Source organism: Mesoplodon bidens, assembly GCF_964165515.1.
Source record: "Mesoplodon bidens genome assembly, chromosome: 1".
NCBI lineage: Eukaryota > Metazoa > Chordata > Mammalia > Artiodactyla > Ziphiidae > Mesoplodon > Mesoplodon bidens.
Window position 1 is genome coordinate 58117443 of NC_138176.1, and position 25627 is coordinate 58143069.

The 25627-nt window shown below is 37.4% G+C and overlaps 1 protein-coding gene and 1 pseudogene across 2 annotated transcripts in view; both read left to right on the plus strand.

The window, feature by feature from the left end:
* The window catches only part of KCNIP4 (potassium voltage-gated channel interacting protein 4), a gene marked incomplete at its 5' end in the record, with an annotated part of 1198624 nt that overhangs the window by 241764 nt on the left and 931233 nt on the right, over positions 1-25627 (plus strand). The gene's annotated exons all lie outside the window — the stretch shown is intronic.
* LOC308620081 (bleomycin hydrolase-like) lies at positions 13448-16481 on the plus strand (annotated as a pseudogene). Its single transcript has 3 exons — positions 13448-14035; positions 14898-15005; positions 16359-16481. The product of its transcript is annotated as a bleomycin hydrolase-like (transcript).

A 25627-nucleotide genomic window follows, 5' to 3' on the forward strand; every position in this document is an offset into this window, starting at 1 on the left:
ATAATTCGTCTACTTCTTGGGCTTGATATAAGGGAAGCGATAGGACCCAATTCTCATTTGTTAAACTGAATTGAAAATAATTTATCTTATAGCAGAAATGGCAATGATACACCATCTAAAGTTCTATCAAGACCAAAGACCAAAAATGGAACAGAGGGATTTTGTTCCAGTTCACCAAGGAGAATGCTTTCCTCTCATCCATGCTGCAACAAATAAATAGTTTGGCAGTAAAGAAGAAATACACATCGATGTATATTAACTTGATACAATAAAATATGATACTTTCAAAAGGCAGATTATTAAAAGATGCTGTATCAGTCATAGGTAATTTTTAAATGTCATTCATAGGTAATTTTAAAAGCTATGATCAGAATGTCCTCAAATGCTTCTCCTTTATCTCAGAGAAAATGTGCTGAGTGGGTAAGGGAGTTGAGGGGTTTGGGAGAGATGTCTCTCAGAAACCTACATATTACATATTAACATGCCAGAAGCTACCAAGTCATAATTTCTCTTCCCTTTCTCTCTCTCCCTTCTTTCCTCCCTTTCTCCTTCCCTCCCTTCCTTGCTTCCCACCTCTTTCTTTTCTTCCCTTTTTCCCTTTTCCCTCCCTCTCTCCTCCCTCTCTATTCTCCATCCCTGTAAATGACTCTGTTATCTCTCTGCCCCATCTTCCTTCCTTCCTTTTCTTCTTCTGTCTTTCCTTCCTTCCCTGTCTGCCCTAGATGGCCAGTGATAAAGAAGGGGCTCATTGTCATGACCTTCTCACAAAGAACAAGTGAGTTCAGGGTCGGGGGCAGATAAATGCCAGGGGAGATTTTAAAGTTGTCAATATAACGAGAAAGGGAGAGAGAGATCATTTCCAACCTCTGAGTGAGAGATTGCCACTAGGAACCATTGAAGGTGCAGTCATTTTGACTACAGTTCATTACTCTTAAGAGAAAGTTTATAATTTTCATATATTATCAAAGGGGACAGTCACCTCAAAAAGATGACTAAACATGGCACTAGACTATATTTTAGGACATAGTTTGATACATGCCTCAGATTTCTAGAGGGAAAAAAATCTGATGACATAAATTATTTACCTCAATATACCTAGTGTAGAATCACATCTTATTTTTAAACTGTTAGAAGCTTTTCAGCATTGAATGGAAGCTCTGAACTCTTTTGTCAAAATTATATACATACTCATACCATTTTCATACCATTTTATAATCTTTTGAAGCCCATCCGTGGGTCTGTTCATACTCTTGTACTGTGAAGTACAATTATTTTGGTAAGTTTTTCCCATTGACTAGATGGCCTATGTTTACACAATAAAAGAAAGAATGCAGATATATTGCTATATAGCTTATAAAATGATATAAACTATTATCCAAATAATAATCACAACAGTATTTGAGAAGATTCTCCTAAGGTACTTAGAGGAACTTTAGATGATTCCCACTGACTCTATTTGATATTTGCTTTAAAAGATTTCCTACTTAATTTTGAATCTAGAAATAATGATAGCAGCAACTTCCAATGATGTGATATCTCCTATATACTAGATATTTTCCAATGTGTTTAATATACATTATGTCATTTAATTCTCAAGAATTTTATTGGGTAATTTTATTAGATGGGCATCATTAGTTCCCTTACATGTGATTAAAATGAGACATAGACATTTTTAAATGATCTGCCCAAAATCATGGACAGTAGGTCCAAAGGGCTGGCATAGGAAACTCAAATGGTCCACGTCCTTGGTTCTTGCTCTTTCCAAGGTGTCCAATGATAGAGCAAGTGCCTATGTGACTTTATTTTCTTAGTTTTTTATATTTTTCCCGAAGCACGTTTAATTCAAAAAATTAAATTCTACATCATTTTTGAGTTGTATTTAATACATAATGAAATGCACAGATATTAAGTGTAGAGTTTGAATTGTTCTGACAAGTATATACATCCTTGTCCTACACCCAATAAATATAGAGGACATTTCTATAAACTCAGTTACTTAGTGCCTTTTACAGGCAATGTTTGTCATACTCAGAGAAAATACTGTTCTAATTACTATCAATGTAGACATTAGTTTTCCTATTTTTTAAAATTTTATTTATATTTATTTATTTATTTATTTATTTATTTTTGTGGTACACAGGCCTCTCACTGTTGTGGCCTCTCCCGTTGCAGAGCACAGGCTCCGGACGCTCAGGCTCAGCAGCCATGGCTCACGGGCCCAGCCACTCCACGTCATGTGGGATCTTCCCGGACCGGGGCACAAACCTGTGTCCCCTGCATCGACAGATGGACTCTCAACCACTGCGCCACCGGGGAAGCCTTAGTTTTCCTATTTTTTTAAAACTTTTATTTTATATTGGAATATAGTTGATTAACAATGTTGTGTTAGTTTCAGGTATACAGCAAATGATTCAGTTATACATATACATGTATCTATTCTTTAAAGAATGCTAAGAAATTAAAGAAGAGGAGAATGAAGACTAAGTTGTCTGATTGCTGCTATGGCCAGATTTTTTCAGGTCTCTAAATGGAAAATTTGCCCTTAAATCCCACACAACAGCAGCTGTCCATGGCACTGGTCTAGACTTTGTGTGCAGGAGCAAACATTTGCAGAAATGAATCTGTGTTTCAGCAGCAAAATAAAATGGAGATTCTGGCTTTATCTGAGAAGAAAGGTATGGAGAGAGTTTATTTAGGGAGATGGCTACATGAAAAATGTCTCAGCAATCATTGTAAAAAAAAAAAAAAATCCAGGACTTCCCTGGTGGCGCAGTAGTTAAGAATCTGCCTGCCAGTGAAGGAAACACAGGTTCGAGCCCTGGTCCAGGAAGATCCCACATGCCGTGGAGCAACTAAGCCCATGCACCACAACTACTCAGCCCACGTGCCACAACTATTGAAGCCCGCGTGTCTAGGGCCCATGCTCCGCAACAAGAGAAGCCACTGCAGTGATAAGCCTGCACACCTCGATGAAGAGTAGGCCCCACTTGCTGCAACTAGAGAAAGCCTGCATGCAGCAACGAAGACCCAACACAGCCAAAAGTAAATAAATAAAAAATAAATTAATTAAAAAAAATCCATCTACACTCAAAGACTGAGTGAATCTTCAAAATATGCCCAAGTGGTTATGAGATAAACAGTCTTTTGCTAAAGGCAAAATTATAAAAGCACTAAAGACATACTTCTCAGATGATGAAAGATTGGGAGAAAATGTTTTTCACCCTAAACCTGTTTTCCAGACACACAAGGAGTTACTCTATAGGACTAGTAATAGTAGACTTACCTCAGTTGAAAATAAATCCTGCTCAGTTTGCCAAGCTCTACCTTGTAAAATTCCTTAAATGAAATGTGGTATCTAGATCCCTCTATGAAATGATTGCGCCAATTAAAAATATTTCCAAATGGTAAAGATGGTACTATTTAATAATATTTGTTATTTTTCTAAGCAATCATATTAACTTTTGCTTTGCGTACTTCTCACACATAGGGTTTATCTGTTGCATTTCATGGCTTCCATTGTAGGAAAGGCGGGGGGGTGGGGCTTTTGCTCTAAGCCATAGGAGTGACGTATGTGGGTTTGTCAGGCTTCACAGGAGGCAGAGAGGTGGGCATTGATGTTCCATGATGCTTCAGAGCATGGATTTGGGGGTCAGGCAAATTGTGGAACATATTTAGGATATGATACTTAATATCACAGTAAAACAGATAGGAGAGTTAGTTAATCTTCTCAGTCTCAATTCCTCCATCCTTTTTTGGGGGAATAAGAGGACCTACCTCATAAGTTTCTTGGGAAGATTAGATAGCAAAAGTTTTCACCATGGTGGCCTGCCCATAAATAGATACCATTGGTATTTTGCAAGCATAGAACCTCTAAAGGAAGTTCATATCACAGACTCATTATTTTTCCTTTTGTCTAGGTGTTACTTTTCTGCAAAAACAATATAAATAGCAGAAGGGATTCAAGTAAAAGTTTGCCTACATTTCCCATCACTTCATGAAATTGTTTTCTTTTAATCCATATATATTTCTCATATATGTATATTAAAATCTTTCATATTTCCATAAGTTGAACAGTTGTGTATTCCAAATGTTAGCACTATACCATGAGAGCATCCATTTTGTGGCAGTCTCCTTTTTTTTTATGTCATCTGTTCTCTCCCTCCAACAAAGTAGGTTGCCATTCTTTGCAAATGACATGCACACATGCAGAGAATGTAGTTTTAATTCACAAGAATAGGACCATGTTAACATACATGTCTTTGTAACTTGTTTTCTATCTGAACACTATGTAGTAGGCATGCATCTAAGTAAATGACACAAACCTATAGCAACGAAAGCTCCATATCATAAGGATGTGTTTATAGGGTTATTTATTGTAGTATCATTTGTGCTAGCATAGCAGGACCACTGAAAAGTCCTGAATATCTGTCAGTAGATGTATGGTGAAGAGACTGAATTACATCCATATTATGGAACATTATGTGGATATCTTTAAAAATATATTTAGACCTCCTCTTGTAGATACTTTTTATTTTGAGTTGGAAAAGAAGGCAGAGATTGCTTAATCCAATGCCGTCATTCTACACAGCAGGACACTGAGACCTGAAGAAACTCACTCAGCTCTGGGCTTTGAGAGATCCAGAATGCCAGCCTGACTATCAGTCCAGTGCTCATCTCACAGCCTCCCACTCCTGCCACATGGGCCATGGAGTTTTTATTTTTGTTTGTTTTGTTTTGTTTTTGTGCGGTACGCGGACCCCTCACTGTTATGGCCTCTCCCATTGCGGAGCACCGGCTCCGGACGCGCAGGCTCAGCGGCCATGGCTCACGGGCCCAGCTGCTCCACGGCATGCAGCATCTTCCCGGTCCGGGGCACGAACCCGTGTCCCCTGTATCGGCAGGCGGACTCTCAACCACTGCGCCACCAGGGAAGCCCGGCTATGGAGTTTTACGTGGAGCAGAGTGTCCGCTGTGGATGGATCTGAATATGAATTTGCAGCATGCATTAAAAAGGCTTTTAGTGTGACGACTACAGTGAGAGTTTAATAGTGCGTTTACCGTCCTGGAGAGTGTGTACCATGAAAACTTCATTAGGTGGTTTTCGGTTACAGCACACAGTTAGTGTCACTCATTGTCACACATTTGTTCCCTGAATGAGGTTCCTGGAGAAGGTCAGAGCCCTGTGTTATTTTGCTCGGCACTCCCGTGGCACGATCCTGAATATTTAGTCATGCTGCTCCGATGAGAAGGGGGTCTGGCAGCAAGTTTCAGGGGAGTATGTGCAGTATTATCGTCCTCAGACTGCTGTTTGGAAACGAATCCGTGGAGCACACTCAAGGACATTCAAGAGGCACAGAGGATTCTGAGGCGTTCTTTTCCTTCAGCTAGTCAAAATTGAATTTAGAATTGTTAAACAAAGCCCAAAGAAGTCTTTATTTTCAGCATAATCTAATATTTCCCTTTATGTGAGTCAGAACAAGAATATATCAATATAATCTGGGGGGAATGGCAGCAGTTGTATTTTGTTGTTGTTACATTGCTTCATGTTCCATAATGGGGTGCCAGTGTGTGCTCTCCCATCAATTTCATCTGAAAGTTGTATGCCCTGGAATCTCTAGGAGTTATTATAATATGATGGAGGTTATCATAATTAGCTGCAGGGCTAGAATCTATGCTGTTTTTTGGCATTTGGCCTATTGCTTTCATGTAGTTATGAAAGCATCAGTGGAAGCTTTAGCAGGAACTTTGCAAAAGAGAATCATAAACAGTTATATTAATGAGTAAATATGTTTCAGTGATTATCTAATGTCATTGCTGTTTACATCAGTGAGAAAATTATTTTTTGTTGAACAAATCAAGAAAATTTCAGGGGTTTTTTTACAAAATAATTTTTTTAATTGAGTTATAAGTGACATATAGCATTGTGTAGTTTTAGGTGTACAGCATAATGATTTGATATATGTATATATTGTGAAGTAATTACCATAATAAGTTAGTTAACATTTCATCACCACACATAGCTACAAAATAATTGTTTTCTTATGATGAGAATTTTTAAGATTTACTCTCCTTAGCAACTTTCACACATACAATAAGTACTGTTAACTGTAATGACCATGCTGTACATTACACCCCTCAGACTCATTTATCTTATAACTGGAAGTCTGTATTTTTGATCATTATCACCAATTTTGCCATCCCCCAGCCCCAGCTCACCAATATGTTCTCTGTATCTATATATGTTCATTTTTGTTTGTGTCTTTGTTTTCTTTAAGATTCTACATATAAGTGAGAACATACAGAATTTGTGGTATTTGTCTTTCTCTGTCTGACTTACTTCAAATACCCTCAAGGTCCATCCATGATGTTGCAAATGGCAGCATTTCCATCTTGAAAATTTCAGTTTGAATATCACTGTTATTTCTCATAATCTTTAGACTAGTTCTTTGTTTTCTTGTTTTTTATTTTAAACTCTTCTTTGACATTTTAAAATTTACATCTTCTCTTTTTAAAAAACTGTTTTATTATAAACAAATAGTGTAAGGCAGTTTGATCTTGATTGAAAAATAGGGCAAATCCATTTATAACTGAGACAGTGTGACAGCAGCCTTGTAGGTCACCTCTGTCTCCTTCAGGGGTTCCATCCATAGTCAGCTTTAACTGTCACTTCTACATGAATGACTTCTACATGTGACCTTCAACCCTGAACTTTCTTCTGACTGCTAGGTTAGCATTTCTAAATGCTCAGTATATACCTTAACATTATCTAAGAGTTAATTACTGACCTCTGCCTGGAAAATAGTAGAGACTCAATACAAAAATTTCTGAAGCGATCATCTGTATGTGTTAGTTGGGATTTGGGGGAGGCCAATATGTTTATCGCTCCTTTCAATTTTTTTTTAATTGTATACTGCCCTTTACTTAATTACTTCAGCCTCAAAATTATCTTTTCTGAGCTCTCACCTCACAAGAGAATGAAGCAGAAAGCCCTGTGCCTATACGTTATGAAACAAAAACAAACAAACATTGGTTGGGTTCAGCTTAATCATAATTATATTAGCCAAATTGTATATAACATGTGATAATTGAAAAAGAAAGACCAATCTTCAAAAAATATCATAGTGGGAGGGAGGGAAGAGAATTAGCATGCTGGATCCCAGTTCAGATCATCTGTGTGGCCTAATTGTTTTTAAGTACATTGGCCATTCTATGAAATGTTGTAAAAAGCCAGTGTCACGACGCCTGTGTGTGTCCATTAGATTTGAATAGACACCACAGGACTGCTTTTGGTTGATGACTTTTGCTGAAGCCAAATAAGCAACCTGATTGTGTTAAACCAGCCTATTGATTGCCTTTGATATAACAGAAAATGAAGCTTCCTTCACTCACTTGTGATTTGTTTTGAAATGGAAGGCAGGGGATGCATTACTAAGATGATATCCCAGACTCTCAACAATTGTAGGTGGCTTTAGGCAGTAATATCTGGTGGATTATTGAAACATTCATAGAATCATAATTTTATCATCTTCAAGTTGCAATTGACTTTTCTTTGACTTTGCATTCCAAGACGGAAGTTGGTTTAGGTTGCTTTGATGATCAAAAGTCTGTGTTTTTTGAGAACTCAGCAGATTCTAAATTGGTAAGATTTCCTACCCCAAACCTAAGAATTCTGTGACTTTATGTTGAAGGGGCAGGGGAGAGGCAGCAAGAAATCTTTCAGACAGGCATTACAGCTAGTTCTGATGAAAATAGGTCAAGGACCATACTTTGCAAAAAACTGGGGAGGTGTGTGGGTAAAATTGAAGTGAATAAGTTCCAGGGATCTCAATAAAGTAAAAGTATTTATATACGAATACTTTAAAACTGCTATATACTTATAGGATATTATTTTTATATTCTTAATAATGCATTTTTTTCATGCAGGGGATTACAAACCTGCTTAATAGTAGAATGAGTCTAAGTAAAGGTAACTAACTTGATATTTAATTTCAGTGCTAAATTAGAACCCAGTTCCTTAACTATATGGCTCATCAGAGAGTGGGGGGGGATCTATCACAAAGAAAATAAGCTAATATAAATTTTTTCAAGACGTGGTTTTCAGCCTACTTTTGTGAAAGAATGGGACTTGGGATTCATCAGGTCCTCCTTTTTATAATCTGGGAGTAAATCTGTGGCTGGGAAGGTGGCAACTTTCCTCCTACTAGTACCTCAGTCTACCCTGCTTCCAAGTTCTTCATGTTGACTTCTTTGAAGTACAACGCATGCATCTGACTCTGACTTTCACGGCTCTCCATCAGCAAAATACATCTATCTGTTCCCAGCTCCCGTAACAATAATAATGAGGCTTTTAGATAGGGCTCCGGATAGGTGGAGCCCCATCGAAGGAGTCCTCACTCAGCTCTTGCTGGCACATATTTACAACAGACTCTTTCCCTAAACTGTGTCATAAACAATTTTCACTTACCTCTGAACTCACATGTATGAAAATCTATGTTTCTCCCTCTTAAAAAGAAAACAAAAAATAGCTACAACTTCAGTCATATGGGTAGTTTAAAATCTCACAATTTGTATTTAATACATACTTCTATGGATCTATTTGCATGTACATATTTGTATTATCTCACTTCTTTTATGCCAATGTGATGCAGGATTCTCATATCTATCAATAGTTTTGTTCTCATTTTATCACAGTAAATTATGGAGAGTCTAATGAATTATTATATTATCTAGGTGTTACCTAGAATACTGTTTAGATGGGTTTTTGGGGTTGATTTAGACCTAGGCACATGAAATGGGGACTTCTCCAGCCAGTAGGTTTGATTTCTGACTTGCTTTGTAGTCTCAAAGCTGTTTCCAAAGTTGATGCAAAAGTTATTAGTGTGTTGGTATGCTCTTTATTCATTGAAATAGGTGAATAGTGATGTTTCTGGAATAATAATGGACCTAGCCTTGGCACATTCCTCTCTAACGGACAACTACCTAGTCTGATATTTTATCAAGACCCACTTTCAAAACCTGTGACTTTGCTGCAAGGCTCTGCTCTGCTTCTCTCTGCAGCCCCATGGTGAGCTATTTTTAAGCTGCACATGTTTAATTTTGCAACTTGTGACAATTGGAAAAGCATCATAATGTCTATTCCTACCGAGGCACACCAAATACACCAACATGTATTGAGAGGAGCAGCATTTGGGGGAAAACTTCACTGGGGCAAGAGTCTTCTTGGGAATTACTGGATTCTTTCTTCTTGGAGGAAAGCCGACTCTTCCCTTAATCAATCATGTTTGTTTGTTTCTTTGTTTATTTATTTATTTATCCATTCTAAGGAGCAATGAGCATAACCCAAGTGTATTTAAGATTTGCTTTACCTGGATTTGGACTTCTCAAGAAGAGCTGGTCAGAAGAATAAATAAAATTCCAAAATGTAACTAGGAGAGATGCATGCTGAAATGAGCCTGTACTTTCACATTCCCTATAAGTTACTTAACAAGACCAGTGGTTGCCTGTGGAATCATCCCTCATCGTAGGACCTTCGGTTTTTACTGAATGATGTACCGGCTTGCCTTTAAATTAAATTTAGCTGTAACTGTACTTCAGTTAACTTTAGTAACCTCTGTACAATGTGCTAAAAGTGCTAACTAGTTTGTTCATCCAGAAAAGCCTTGAGCCCTTGTGAGCTGTTGTGAAGTTTACTCACATTTCTCTGTGAATGACAGTGGCTTTTACTCAAGCACTTCTGAAACGTTAAGGACGTCTGTTATTTTTGAACATGCAGCCTTGGTTATTGATATATTATAGGAGGTAATCCTTGTATTAATCCAAATTAGCTGATAATTAAGAGCATTTTTCTTTTTTGTTTTCTAATGATCTGTCGCATTTTATATTTGTTTTCCTAATTCTGTTTTGTAAGTTCCTGAGGATAGCATTAAGCAACAATATTTTCCCTACACACCCCCAATGGTAAATAGACACAGGCAATGGATTCACCAACAAAATTGGTGATTTATAGTTGCCTTTCCGAGAGGAAAAATTGGTCAGATTGGTGCTCTGGGCTTTAACATCAAAAATGAGCCCTAAGGGCTGATTTAAGAAAGTTCCTCAACAGAATGGTTTATAGAGTATTAATTAACTGTTCAGAGATTACAGAAATATGCATACACAGAGCAGGTACCCATATGTGTACTCTAGGTATCCACATGGCTTACTCTTGTGCCTTGCCTTCTTCAAATCCTTACCCAAATATCACCTCGATGAGAACTCAATGATCACCCCATTTTACTTGTACCACCATATCCTCCCTTCATTCAGCATATTCAATTCCCCTCTCCCACTCTATTGTCTTTTCCCCCCATTATGATGTAAGCTCCATGAATCACTGTTTTGTCTGTTTGGTTCACTTGTGTATATTCAGAACCTAAAATAGTAATGCATAATAGGTGTTCAAAAGGTATTTAAAAATTTTAATTTATTTAATTTTAAGTGAACTCTGTTTTTGAGGTAATTGTAAATTTACAGGCAATTATAAGAAATGATACAAAGAGATCCATGGTAAAGTATTTAGTTTCCCCCAATGGTAACATCTTACAAAACTCTAGTAGAATATTACAACTAGGATATTGACATTGATACAGTCAATGTCAATTGACAATATTTCTATCAGCACAAGGATCTATCATGTTGCACTTTTATAGCTACATTCACTTCCCTCTGGCCCCTACCCTTTCCTTAATCTTTGGCATCCACTAATCTGCTGTCCATTTAAAAAATTTTATCATTTCAAGACTGTTACATAAATATAATCATGCAATATGTAACCTTTTTAGATTGGCTTCTCCCCCAACCCCACCCCTGCTCAGCATAATCTCCTTGAGATTCATCCAGGTTGTAGATATCAATAGTTCATTCCTTTTTTCTTGCTGGTGTGTATGAATCACTGTTTGTTTATAGGTTGTTTCCAGTTTGGGGCTGTGAGAGACAAAAACGCTATAAGGGTTTATATAAAGATTTTTGTCTAAACATATTTCATTTCTCTGGGATAGATGCTCAGGAGTACAATTACTGGGTTAAATGGTTGATATATGTTTAGAATTTTTTTTAAAAGCTACCAGACTGTTTTTCAGAGTGGCTGTACCATTTTACATTCCCACCAGCAATGTATGAATGGTCCAGTGTCTCTGCATCCTTACCGGCCTTTGGTCTTATCACTAGTTTTTCATTTTAGCCATTCAGCTAGATGTGTAATGATGGACTCACTGTAGTTTTATTTTTCATTTCAGTAATGACTAATGGTATCAAACATCTTTGCATGTGCTTTGTTGCCATTTGAATATCTTATTTTGGTGAAATGTCTTCATGTCTTTTGTTCATGTTCTAACTGGGTTGTATGCATTTTCCTGTTGAGTTTTTTACGTTCGTTATATATTCTAGATAATAGTGTTTTGTCAGATATGTGGTTTGCAAATATTTTTTCCCATTTTGGAGCTTGACTTTTCATCTGCTTAAATGAGTGAGAGTTTTTAAATTTGATGACATCCAACTTAGCAATTTCGCTTTTATAAATAATCCTTTGGTGTCAAGTCTGAAAAATCTTCACCTAGTCCCAAATTGTAGAGATTTTCTCTTATTTTTTCTTAAACTTTTGTAGTTTTACGTTTAATTTTGTGATCCTTTGTGAGGTAATATTTGTATAAGACATGAGATCTTGGCGAAGGTTCAGTTTTTGCCTATAGATGTCCAATTGCCCCAGCACCACCTGTTGAAAGGCTGTCTTTCCTCCACTGATTTTCTCTTGGCATCTTTGTCAAAAATCAGTTGTGGATAATTGTGTGTATTTATTTCTAGGTTTTCTATTCTGTTCCATTGAACTATGTGCCCATCTCTCTACCAATACCACAGTCTTAACTAGTGAAGCTGCATAACTCTTGAAACCAGGTAGAATTATTTAAAGACTTAATCTTCATTTAAAAATTGTTTCAGCTATTCTAGTTTCTTTTACTCTCCATACAATTAATATAATCTTTTCTATATTAAAAATAATCTTGCTCATATTTTGATTAGAACTGTGTTAAACCATATGTCAATTTCGGAAGAATTGGCATCTTTACTGTGTTGAGTCTTCTAATACATGAACACAGAATGTCTCTCTGTTTATTCAAATCTTTTATTTCCTTCTCCAGAGGTTTTGTAATTTTCAGCATACAAATTTCATACATGTTTTGTTAGATTTAAACCTCAGTATTCATTTTTTTGAGCCATTGTTAATGATACTGTGTTTTAATTTTTATGTTTATTGCTAGTACAAATGACTTCTCAGTAGTACAATTAATGTTGAGCTCGTATTCTATGACTGCTGAACTCACTATTCATTCTAGGAGTATTTTTAAGTTTTTTTTTTTTTTTTTTTTTTTGTATTTTCTACGTAGACAATCATGTCATCCTCAAATAGGATAAGTTTATTTTTTTTCTTTACAGTCTGTATGTCTTTAATTTCCTTTCTTATCTTATTGCACTGGTACTACTTCCAATTTTATATTGAATAATGCTGGTGAAAGCAGACATTCTTACCTTGTTCCTAATCTTTGGGTGAAACCATTCAGTCTCTCATCATTAAGTATAATGTTACCAGTAGGTTTTTGTAGATGTGCTTTATCAAGTCGAGGAGGTTGCACTCTATTCCTATTTCACTGAGACTTTTTATAAAAATTATGAAGGCATGTTAACTTTGTCATATATTTTTTTCTGAATCAATAGATGTGATTATGTGATTTTTTTCTTTAGCTTGTTAATATGGTAAATTACTTTGCTTTTTCCATATCAAGTCAGTCTTGCAACCTTAGAGCCTTAGACTGAACCACACCTGGTTGTGGTAGATCATTCTTTTTATATATTGATGAATTATTCTGTTAATGTTTATTAAGGATTTTTGAGTGTGTATTAGTGAGAGATAGTTGTCTGTAGTTTCTTTTTATGGTATTGTCTTTATTAGGGTAATACTGGTTCATAAAATGAGTTAGGAAGTGTTACTTCCTTTCTATTTTCTTGAAGATATTGTGAAGAATTGGTGTTAATTCTTCTTTACATATTTGGTAGAATTCTCCAATGAAACCATGTGGCCTGAAGATTTCTTTTTTGGGGAGTTTTAAAATTGTAAATTCAATTTAGTTAACGATTATAGGACTGTTCAAATTATTATCTATTATTTCATGTTTGGTAGATTTTTTTAAAACAATTTGTCCATTTCATCTAAATTGTCAAATTTATTTCTCTACAGTTTATGTAGTATTTTCCTAGTATCCTCTGATATATGCAGGTTCTGTAGTGCTTTTCTCCTTTTAAATAGATATTTTTAAATGAATGGGTTAATTGAAAAATGTATTAAATTTTGAATACATTAAAAATATCTCAGTGGGAGAGGCAAGTCGGGCAGCTTAGGCAGCGAACCGCTGTGCAGTCCTGGCGCTTGCCTGAGGACCTCAAAACTACCGTTCCCCTGCCGGGCAGCGTGGACACCATGAACGATGCGGCAGGACTGAATTTGGAGAAGGTAGCTGCTCTGCTTCAGAAACTGAATTCCGATCCTCAGTTCATACTGGCCCAGCCTGCTGGTACCACCCATGACCTGCTGGACATCTGTCTGAAGAGGGCCACGGTCCAGGGTGTTCAGCACATGTTCCAACAGGCTGTGCATCTGGAAGGCAAGCCCGTCACCAACCAGAAGAGCTCAGGGCGATGCTGGATCTTTCCTTGTCTGAATGTTATGAGACTTCCATTCATGAGAAAATTAAATATTGAAGAATTTGAATTTAGTCTATCTTACCTCTTTTTCTGAGACAAGGTTGAATGCTGTTATTTCTTCTTAAATGCTTTTGTGGACACAGCACAGAAAAAGGAGCCTGAGGATGGTAGGCTGGTGCAGTATTTGCTTACGAATCCTGCAAATAATGGAGGATAATGGGATATGCTTGTCAATATTGTTGAAAAATATGGAAAGATGGAGAGGCTGTATGGTTTGGCTGTGATGTTAGAAAACACTTCAATGGCAAGTTGGGCCTCAGTGACATGAATGTCTATGACCTTGAGTTAGTGTTTGGTGTCTCCATGAAGAACATGAATAAAGCTGAGAGGCTGATTTTTGGTGAGTCACTTATGACCCACGCCATGACCTTCACTGCTGTCTCAGAAAAGGATGATTAGGAGGGTGCTTTTGTGAAATGGAGAGTGGAAAATTCGTGGGGTGAAGACCATGGCCACAAAGGTTACCTGTGCATGACAGATGAGTGGTTCTCTGAATATGTCTATGAAGTGGTGGTGGACAGGAAGCATGTCCCTGAAGAGGTGCTAGCTGTACTAGAGCAGGAACCCCTTGTCCTGCCAGCCTGGGACCCCATGGGTGCTTTGGCCGAGTGATATTGCCTCCAGCTTTTCCTCCTCCCGTGGGACCTGAAGTAGCTGCAAAAGACAGATTCAGGGACTGAAGCCAGAGTTACACAGTCAGACTCTTGGATTTCTCCTCCAGGAACCTCTTTGGGAAAGTGTGCTTTATGCTGAAACAAAATACTCTGTAAAGAAAAAAAAGGGAAAGATCAGCTCATACTATCGACTCTTCTCATCTCCAACAGCTCAGGATCTCTTAGCATTTTAATCAGATGTAATTGTTTGTCTTAAGTCTGTCACACCAGTTCGGTTCAGTGTCTCTTTTAGTAAGGCAGGAGAGGATGAGCAATTGAGGTGTGTGGAGAGAAAACAGACTTAGTGCTCCTTGTTCCTAGACTAGAGTAGGGGGAGGGTGCCCTAATATTTGAGCTCTCAAAACTGCATTCTGCCTGACAGTAACACCGTCCCTCCTAGGTGGCAGTCACTGGATTCAGTTTTTTCAGGGTAATTTTATGTGCCTCTAATAGGCCAGGAATGTGAGGTTGATCAAAACTGACATGATTCCTTCCTATTGTTCTGAACTGCAGGGGAACACAGCTCTACTTGAGTCACGGTTAAGTAGAGGGTTGGAGAAAGTAGGTGAGAGAACAACCAAAACCTTATCATGATCTGAATTATAATCATTAGCAGGAGCTCTCGCCAAATGGTTTAACTTCTGCCTCTGGGATTGGGAGTTGGGTGGGCACGGAAAGTGGGTATCCATTCTTTCTGACAACTAAATGGTGCTGAGAAGCTCTTGAATAAAACACTTTGCTAAAACAAACAAACAAACAAAACCTCAATGCTAATATGTCCAAAGTAGAACTTTTGACTTTCTCAACTGTCATAGTCTACCCACAGTTGTTTTATTTTATTAATTCATTAGAGTTATCTATCTAATTGTTCAAGCCTCAAACTAAGTCATCCTTAATTTTTCTCTTTCCCTCATTTCCAACCCTACTAATTCTGTTTCAGAATATATCCAGAAATCAACCACTTCTCATTTCCACTCCAAGCCATGCCACCATCCTCCTCCTCTAGACTACTGCGATGCCCCTCGTAGGTGTTCATTCTTCTACTCTTGCTCCTCTACAACTCATCCTTTACATAGCAGAGAGATCATATAATTTTCCTACTCCCTGGAGTGACTTTCCAGCTCACATGGACTAAATCCAAATTCCTTACCCTGGCTATAAGACCCTGCATACTAGTAGGCTCTGGTTTGTAGGCCCTGGCCTCCCCTATGAAATCATCTCCTAGAAGGCTCTCCTGACTCAGTATGCTTCAGCAGTCACACCCTTCTTTCTGTTCCTTGAGGATGCCAAGCTCTTCTCCAGCTTGTGGTGTTGGCACAAGCTTTTCACTCTACTTGACATGCTCTTTCGCCTGAATCATCTTATGGTTGATGGCTGTCTCCTTCTTGTAATCTGTATTCCAGAAGAAGAAATGTTTTCATTGACCATTCAATCTACTCACTTTCTATTCTGTTAAGCTGGTTTTTACTAGTTTCCATAACATCTATTTATATGTGATATTTTTTATTTATTCTTTGTTAATTTGTTGTTTTCTAATCTAAGGTGTAAGCCCTGTGTATGCAGAGGCTTTGCCTTTTTTCATTACTGCTGTATGGCCAGCACCTAGAACCATGTATTGAACAAAACAAGTGCTCAATACATAATTTCTGCATAAATGACTGAAAGTGATCTGCTTAATGCCATCTATACCATATCTTATTTCACTCTCCAACAAATGAACAGTGTCCTGTTACCCATTTTATAGATAAGAAAGTGGGGCTTTAAAATAATTTGTCCCAGCTGTGGAACTACAATAGTGTATTTCTTCTGCCAATTTCAAACTTTGGGATGCCATCACTCATGGCAAATGCATGGGAGAAAGAACCTTAAGAAGTGTATTGCTAACCTTTGTTTATAAACCTGTTTTTATCTCAGATACTTCCAACTGAAGTCCTAAAAATTCTCGGAAAGCATCCTTCATTATCTCCTTCAGATGAGGATATCACTGAGTCGGGTGGAAATATGGGAGAGTTACAGAAAAGAGCGAGTTATTACTAGATCTTGTTAAGTCTATGGTTCCAGGAATACTTCTTTCTTTATTGTAAAAGAACATCATTTCATGTATAGTATTGTTGGGAAATATTAGCTCCAAGTAGAATTATTACAACTGTCAGAAAAAAAATGTCCTGTCTAGGTATTTAAAATATGGAGGAGGCACATCCACGTACATTAAATATCAAGGAGATATCATACACTAAGTATCAAGGAGATATCAAGGAGATATATACACACACACACAAAATAAGCGAAAACAAATAAAATACCAAACACCCTGGAAATATAGACTGTCGACAAATCTTAGAAACTTCCCAAGGCACTCAGGAATGAAAAACAACAACAACAAAAAAAACAAAAACTACACATTCAAGGAAGTTTCCTAGCTTTCATAGCAACTGCCTACCTCTGTAACACTATCTTTAATAGAATAGTTCTTTGTGAAAATTGTGAGCTCTCACAATTGTTCTCACTATTAAGTCAACTGGAAAGGAGCTAGCAAGCTGCAGTTTACCTTTTAGAAATATGAGGAAACTGAGGCAGTCGTTCTCTTAGGATAATGCAGTAAATTAGTTTTGGAGCTCTGTTGCCTGGAAGCAAGTATAGGGGCTTAAGAGTTGTGGTTTCCAGGCTACTGTATTTTAAAGGAGACAATGATTTTTTTTTCCCCTAATTTTCAAATCCCTGAGCCTGGACAGTGCAGAAAACACAGCCAGATTTAGGTAACAGCTTATTTTCCACCTCTGTGCCCATGAAGTAGAATATATTTATCTGTGACAAAAGAGCTTTGCCTCTATTTGGTGGTAAATCTTCAAATCTGTTTAGAATCAGGGTCAGCTTCTCAAATGAGCCTTTTCACCATTTAGGCTTTCTGAATCTGATTAACACTGTATCAGGGAATTGTCTGGTGTCTGACCTTGAACAGCATGCTTTCCTACTTGCCTTTTTGGCGGGGGGAATCATTTTGTACAGCCTTGGACAATGAGATTCCTCCCCAGCAGGCTTGATGGCATTTGTGGGCTCCTTTCACTGGGTTTCAGCCCCAGTGACCTGTCATCTGTCCCCTCACCTGCTTACATGCTGATTCATTGATGAGCTGGCATCGCAGGCCCCGCCTCCCTCTGAATGGTCTGTGAGGTTGTGATTGCTCCTGGAGAGGGGATGCGGAGCTGAGCCACCGTGGGTTACTACACGTGTGAACCGGCAGTCTATCTGTTGCCACAGAAGAACTTGGTGACCTGAGAAGCAGCCCTTTCTCACCACCCTGTTACTGTTCTATCTATATCCGGCTTCTCTAGCTTTTTAAAGGAATTTCTGATTCAGGCACTAACAGCTAATTCCACAGGAGTTGTAAGGCAGCCTGTGACATAAACTGAGACAGAAGTTTCCCCTCAGAGACTGTCTTTTTTTTTATTGGCAAAGACTTCTGGCTCTTCTCAGAGGAATACCTTGTTGCTTAAGATGAGTGGCTGTAGAAAACGATGTAAACGTGAAATATTGAAATTTGCCCAGTACCTTCTCAGGCTATTAACAGGTTCTCTTCATACAGGTAATGACTTTTTTTTTTTTTTTTAATGGAGGCTGGTAGAGCATGGTACCGAAGTTGAAAGGGAATAGGAAAGGCTCACTATTTCTATGTTGTGTTTATTTTTAATGCTGTCAATAAAATACAGTTGTGTTTGCTGAGATTCACGTTTCTAAAAATGTGTGCAGTGCAGCTCTAATTTTGGGATAGAACTGGATTCTGTGGATATATCTTTTGTGTCTTTTTGGCAGTGTCGCTGTTAAATGTGTCTCAATCTAAGGAAGCAGTGTCTGCAGAGTAGAAAGGTTTTTTTTTTTTTTAATGCATGATTGTGTGAGGGTTTTTCCCTTTCTCCTGCTTGCTGCAGTTTGCTGGAAAATCACAAAGCTGTTTTTCCTGCAGGTATTTAGAAATTCTCTACCTTTGATCATTATAATCCATAGATTATTTCTAGTATTTGATTATAGAACTTAGCAGTGAAAGAGTTAAGGACATTTCTTTTGGACTTCTGAATTCCTTGCAAAATGTGAGCAAATTGTGAAAACAGCTGAAGAGTATAATGTCCATGAGAGCTTTGATATTTGTTTCATTGCAGTGGATTTTAATGTTTAACAGTTTGCACAATTGAAATAGAAACTCTATTTAAATCTAAGCATTGATAGAAAAATTTTTTAAGGTGTTCCAAAATTATGAGCCTAAACCAGCAGTTTTGCTGCCCGTGAAATTCCTAGGCAATGCCGTAATTGAGGTAGTGACAGGTGGGACCAAAACTACTTTGACTCTGATAATAGATATTTTTAATGGACCCTCAAACTTCTGAGGAGCAAAGCAGGGTTGATAAAATACCACGCTTTGATTCTGGCTATGAAGAACTATTGTTAGCTTTATTTTTTCAACTTACACATGTCTTCTTTTATCTAAATCATGAGAAAGAAGAGTTAGTAAAAAAAACAAACAAACAAACAAACAAAAAAAAAACACCTATACACTATACTGCAAGGATGAGGGATGAATTTGAGCAACATTTTCTCTAGGAAGTAAAGTCTTTATGGTGAATGGCAGAACTGCATATATGTTTATGTTGACAACCTGATCAGGAAAAATAGTTTTGAGGGGATAACTATGAAAATCAAATGATTTTCTGAGAGCATTATTAAGTATTCATAAACATAATCACAGGATTGTTATCAGATGCTAATCTTTAAGCTGTGCAAACTGTGGTGGCTTTTGACACTTTTAAGAATAGTTATTGAGAGTCTGTACCTACCTTTTGTTCACTTGGAGCTCTGTTGTATTTTTCACCCAGTCTTTACACTTCTATACTGAGTCCCAATATGAGTTTGCTGTATCATGTCTATTGTGATCAATAATGTCAATATATTTGCTATAAACATTCAATTAAGGATGATGTGCCATTTATGATGTCATGTCTTATTGGACAATGCTCAATAGGGGATCTTTTATCTAGCTATGAAATTAGAGAAATATTTTATAAAAGAAAGTTTTCCATGAGGTTTCCATGGTAGTCTGTGTTTTCCTCTTTGATAAGGCAATTTTAAGGTTGTACCTGTTTCTTGCTGGATTTGGGTGCAGTGCTCTGCCTTTTCTTGCTCAGTTTGTGTATAGTTTTCTGAAACTTCTGATTTCAAAGAATTTTATGAAGATGGTAAATGGTTGTGATGTCATAAACCATAAGCATTGAATCCAATATGTAGTGGTTGGCTAATGACTGCATGGTAATTTATCATATGAAATTTATGGAAAGCTAGTGTAGCAGAAATATTTTAAGCCTTATTTAATGCATATTTAGAAATCAATATAGGTGGGATTCATTCTCTTCTTTCTGAGCCACAGGAGAAAAATATAAGAACTCTGAGAAATAAGACAGATTATTATAAAATAGTAAGTTAGATTTATGACCTGGGAAATGTGATTACAGCAACTTGTTTCTCGTAAAAATTCTTTTCAGCTCAGCCTCTAATACTAAATGTTGTAAAATCCATCCAGAATCTTTGCAACTGCTCAGAATGCAACTTGGAAAAGCCAATTTGTGCGTTTAGTAGATGCTGTGATAATATACACTGTTCACATTGGAGAATCTAATGTAAAATTCATTAGAACACTTTCAAGTCCCTTAGCTAGTAATTAATGAAAAAGTAGGAAGCAGAGTTGAATTAGTTTAAAAAATTTGCTTTAAGGTTGGATATGCAAGCAGTTGCTAATTGTATCCTGAACAATCAGCATATGTCTTTGTAGTTATCAAAAATTTAAAACAATATGAATGTGCCTTGGATGATTTTTTTTCTTCATTTTACCAGCAAGCCCTTAATCTTCACTTTTTCAATTAAAGATGTGATCTAAGGAAATAGTGATTTTGTTTTACATTTGGAAATAGGTTATTTCTGAAATACATAATCTAGGTTGTTGGCAGTTGCCTTTCATTTGATACCAAAATGCCCATGCCTTTATACAAACAGAAATTTTGAAGTGCAAAGACATTTTCATGAACACAAACTCTCCTTTGATGTGTCTTATTGCTATCACAAGTTAGAGAAAAGCAGTTTCCTTTTCTGGGATCTTTTCATACAAGTTTTGGCAATGCCTATTAAATAAATAATTTAAAGTTAGTGATTTTTTCTAAAATAATCTTTATGTTAGAGAGTGCAAATTCAGTAATAAAAATTTGTCTAGGTAAAATAAGATGCTTTCATTTTACCAGAAACTTTTTACTATTTTTATCGTGGCAAATCATTTTGCAAAGAGTGGATTTTACAAACACATGTGTTGGCCTTACTTGTTATGAAAATATAAGCCTTTTTAAAGATTCTTTGGTATATAATAAATCTCAGAAATCCATATGCGAATATTAAAAGTTAGTGGCCACCATGTTCAGTGTAGTGCGGTGTGATACAGGATCAGTTATCCTAATTCCTTTTCAAGTTGACACCTACATCTTCTTGTACCATATTATATTCTAATCTAGATGGGGCTCATGGTAACCAATATATTTTTGTACATCTAAAGGAATGGAGTTGATTTTGAGGATTTTAGTCTGACAGTAGTAGTATGAGACTTATTCTATTGATGGGCAATTTGTGTACTATAGGAGCCCAAGGAAGGCCCTGTCATATAAATGCTGACCCATTGAAAAGGGTAAATAATATTGCAGATATTGAATTTTAAACTGTTTCTTCTTTATGTGTGAAGTTTAGTATTGGAATGTTTTATGGTTCTTTTTGGAAGGTGGTTTGGACATTTATCAATTCTCTGCACGAAGTTGTCTTGAAAAATCAAGACCTGAACACATTTTCCTATTAGCAGGTATTCCCAAAACATATATGTGAAGTGGCTATTGCCTGGAGCTCTGTTTCAGGCTTCAAGACGATGAGCTACAGGTGTGGTGAAGTTCAACTCTCCACCTGAGGGAAACAGAGGCAATTCAAACCAAAACATTCTTTTAAGCTTTGAATTGCTGTTTAAGTAGTGGATTACAGTACTTCAAATTTAATAAAATTATATTATTAAAAGCATGACATAAGCATTCCTCATTTCATCAAGTAGAGAACTTTAGATGAGAGATAGAGAGAAGAGCATCTGTTTTACAAATTTGCACTGAATTGCTTCCAGCCTTATCATTGTTAAAGGGACTGTGGATCAAGCCATTCACAAGGCTAGTGATTTAAAAATTTAGATTTTTTTTCTGTTGCATTTTTAAAGTATGAAGAGAAAATAAAGGTTGATGCTTAGCAAAATAAGAGACTTAAGAAAAACTGTTTCTAGCTACGCACACTTCCTCCTTTCTCCTCCTGATTACAAGTCACAGAATCATGTTTTCACTCTCCTCTGTCCTCCTCTTCTGTCCCTCATCCCTGCCACATCTGAACACAGGGCCGACGCATCTCATGCAAAGGATGTGTCCCTGAAGACCTCACATAATTAAAGATTCATAAAACTCAGGTTTCATCCTGGCAAAAGGCGATAGGAGATTTTATTTCTCAGTTCACGTTGGCCTGGCATGTGGCAATTGAATAAAACAGCTTATATTTGCTTGGCCTGCCTGCTCTGAAACTATGCTATACTTGATTACATTTATGTTTTTTAATTCATTCAAACTTTGCTGATAAAGGGAGATCGTATTTCTTATAGCACTATGTAAAATTTGCATTATTGGGCTTCCCTGGTGGCACAGTGGTTGAGAGTCCACCTGCCGATGCAGGGGACACGGGTTCGTGCCCCAGTCCGGGAAGATCCCACATGCCGCGGAGCGGCTGGGCCCGTGAGCCGTGGCCACTGAGCCTGCATGTTCAGAGCCTGTGCTCCACAACGGGAGAGGCCACAACAGTGAGAGAGAGACCCACATACAGCAAAAAAAAAAAAAAAAAAAAAAATTACATTATTGAAATGCACATAAAATGACACAAGTTATGCTCAATTTGCTTCTTCTATTGAAACCTGCCCTCAAATGAGAAGAAAGCAATGGATGATGTCTTTCTTGACTGCCAAGGAATATATATAATTAGGTTGCTTTTCCCAGAAAAAGTTTACATTTTAAACTTTATCAGAAGAATTATTTTGGCCTCTATTAATAAATTTGACTTTTCATTCAGGAGTGAAGGGGTATTTTGAGGGGTGCAGCTTCTTGCCTTATCTCAAGTTCTGCCATGGCTACCAAATCTGTTTAGAGGATACCTAGGTTCAATGGGTAAAACACCCATATATGCAGAATACTGGTTGCCCCTTTCATTTCAGAAGAAAATATGCATATTAATGTTTATTAACTTTGTATTTTAAGTTCTTTACCACATAATTAGTGTATTAGGTAAAACTTATATGGCTTAAAGACTCTTCCAAAGAGCAGATTGTTTTGGTCATTGTGAGAACTTCAAAGTAGCAAGTGATCTGATTTCACAGTCTTAGTCATGTTAAACTCTTAAAACTCTTTTCTTGACTAACTGACAAAATTAATCATGCGCTCTCAAGGGAAGAGCTAATATTCATAGAAGGAGCTGTATTTGCCACTATTGGTTAAAGTAATCAGACTTCCTTAGCAGAAACGTCAACAGTTACACATCAGTGCTTCATTTAAATATGCAAAGAAATATTGCAGTTTCATCATACAGGCTCTTGAGGATATTATACATTGATTTTGATATGTATCAGTTATTTCCTGGCAGGAAAGAAAGAGATCTCAGGAAAATAATTTAATAAAGGGGCCATGTATGTGGGCAGGGTTAAGGAAGTCAACAAGGGGTAAGGGGTACTCGAGTAATAGCAGACTGCTGAAGGAGCAAGGGATGGGGGCTGTTTCTGAAGCCTGGAGAGGGAACTGGTGGGCAGAAGACTGCTTGACAGGAGATGTGGCCTTTAGTTCAGGGACATAGCCAACCCATGGAGACCTGATGGTAAGGGAGCTCAGGAAAAGAGAAAAAAAGAAAATTGCTGGCCTCTCCTTTCTCCAACCTTCCAGTTTTTGCTAGTGCTTCCATTGGCTGACCCCATCCTAGAAGCCAGTGGGAAAACTAAGTAGGAGAAACATGCTCATGGCCATATTTATTATTTTATATTCACTGACTACCACCGACAAGGCTTGCTTTGTTTAAAATTACTAACATTAGTCACGTTGCTTCCCCTCAAAAGATACTGAAAGGGGCACAAGCAAGCTAATCATATCCCTGGGTTGGCTTGTAAGGTTCCTGTCGATCCACCACATCTTTTACTATCACTGTTTATCTTTTACTTTGACCATATAGCTTCTGCCCAAAATTTCTCTGTTTTTCTTAAACTTTATAAGTAAAATGAACCTACACCTTCAAACAGATGGACTCTGTTTTTGAGGAGGTGTCACCGTAATCAGCCACATTAAATGACACAGGAAGACAGTGTGATGTTTGTTGTAGAGGTAGATGGTATTATGGCCCAGGATGATATGGTTATGCTTTGTGCTTGCTGAGGAGGATGATGGATTTTCTTTCATAAAGTATATTTTCTCTCCAAACTCCTTTTTCCAGCATGAGATACCTTGTGAGTTGTGGGTAAGGGGCTAAGATCTGAGGAGCTGACCTTCCTTGTGGAAGAAAGCAAAGTCCAAATGGCCATGATGGAAATCAATATTGGTATATTTTTTGCAGTATATGCCAACAATTTTGACAAACAAACTAGTTTTGATCCAGCCTTTGCAAACCATGGCTCTATGCCTACCATTCTCCATTTCTTCTGCCTGATAGATACACTCAGTACCATCAGAATGTCTCAAGATGTTCTTTATGTGGGACCAATGTTCAGTTTACTTTTTCAAATTAATTTTTATTGGAGTATTGTAAATATTGGAGTATTGTAAATCATTGATTTACAATGTTGTGTTAGTTTCAGGTGTACAGCAAAGTGAAACAGTTATACATACACATGTATCTATTCTTTTTCAGATTCTTTTCCCATATAGGTTATTATAGAATATTGAATAGAGTTCCCTGTGTTATACAGTAGGTTCTTATTAGTTATCTATTATATATATATCAGTGTGTATATGTTTAAAAGGTGAATGCGTAGGACTCTGAAGCAGATCAACATGTAATAATGGCTGAGGAGGGCCAACTAATTATTATTTTCAGGGAGAGTGAGTCAGAGAACTGAATGAGTGGCTGAGGTAGGAGAAGAACTATGCCAAATTTTACTTGGAGGAGTAAAAGGCATTCCATCATTAGACACCCTTCTTTATGTGTCTCATGTCTGGCTCACTGTCTGGCCCTGTTTTGCTCCCTCTAATGTCTTTACATCATAGTCTTAATGACCATAATATGAATATATTACATTAAAAACAAAAAATAATAATTCTTAGAATGTTCCAGAGGAGCTGTTCTCTCTGCTCAACCCCCAGCTATGCTTCTGGAGCGCAACAGCATGCCCAGAGGAAGAGTTAGGAACCTTGTGTTGGACTTTCAGCTCTATCCTTATTTCTACGATTGTGAAGGTCATCCAGCTGCTCTGAGCTGGGTCAACTCATCTGTAAAATGGGGATATTCCTACATATATTTCTCTTGCTAGCCAACATTCCATAAATGGGTAGCTTTTGTCATTATTACTGAGCTGATATCCATAGGATGTTCTGTTTTTTTACAAATAAATTTTCCCTAAAGGTAATTGGATACCTAATCATTATTATGCTACCTGGTAATTAGGAATAAATCTAAAGTAACTGATATAAATGACTGCATTTTTTAAAACTATTTTGCCTTTTATTGTGTTAGTTTTCAATAACTGTAACTGCCATTTATTGATTCAGCTGAAATTTATTAAGTGGTTGTTAAGGGCTGAGGCTTGTGTTTTTTTGTTTTTGTTTCTTGTGGTATGCGGGCCTCTCACTGTTGTGGCCTCTCCTGTTGCGGAGCACAGGCTCCAGACGCGCAGGCCCAGAGGCCATGGCTCATGGGCCCAGCCACTCCGCGGCATATGGGATCCTCCCGGACCGGGGCACGAACCCACATCCCCTGCATCGGCAGGTGGACTCTCAACCACTGCGCCACCAGGGAAGCCCAAGGCTTGCGTTTTTCTAAGCTATTTCATGATTCCCGCCTGTCCCACATTACTCTGCTAGTGCAGCAAATAAATGCAGGGCAGTTAACTCCAC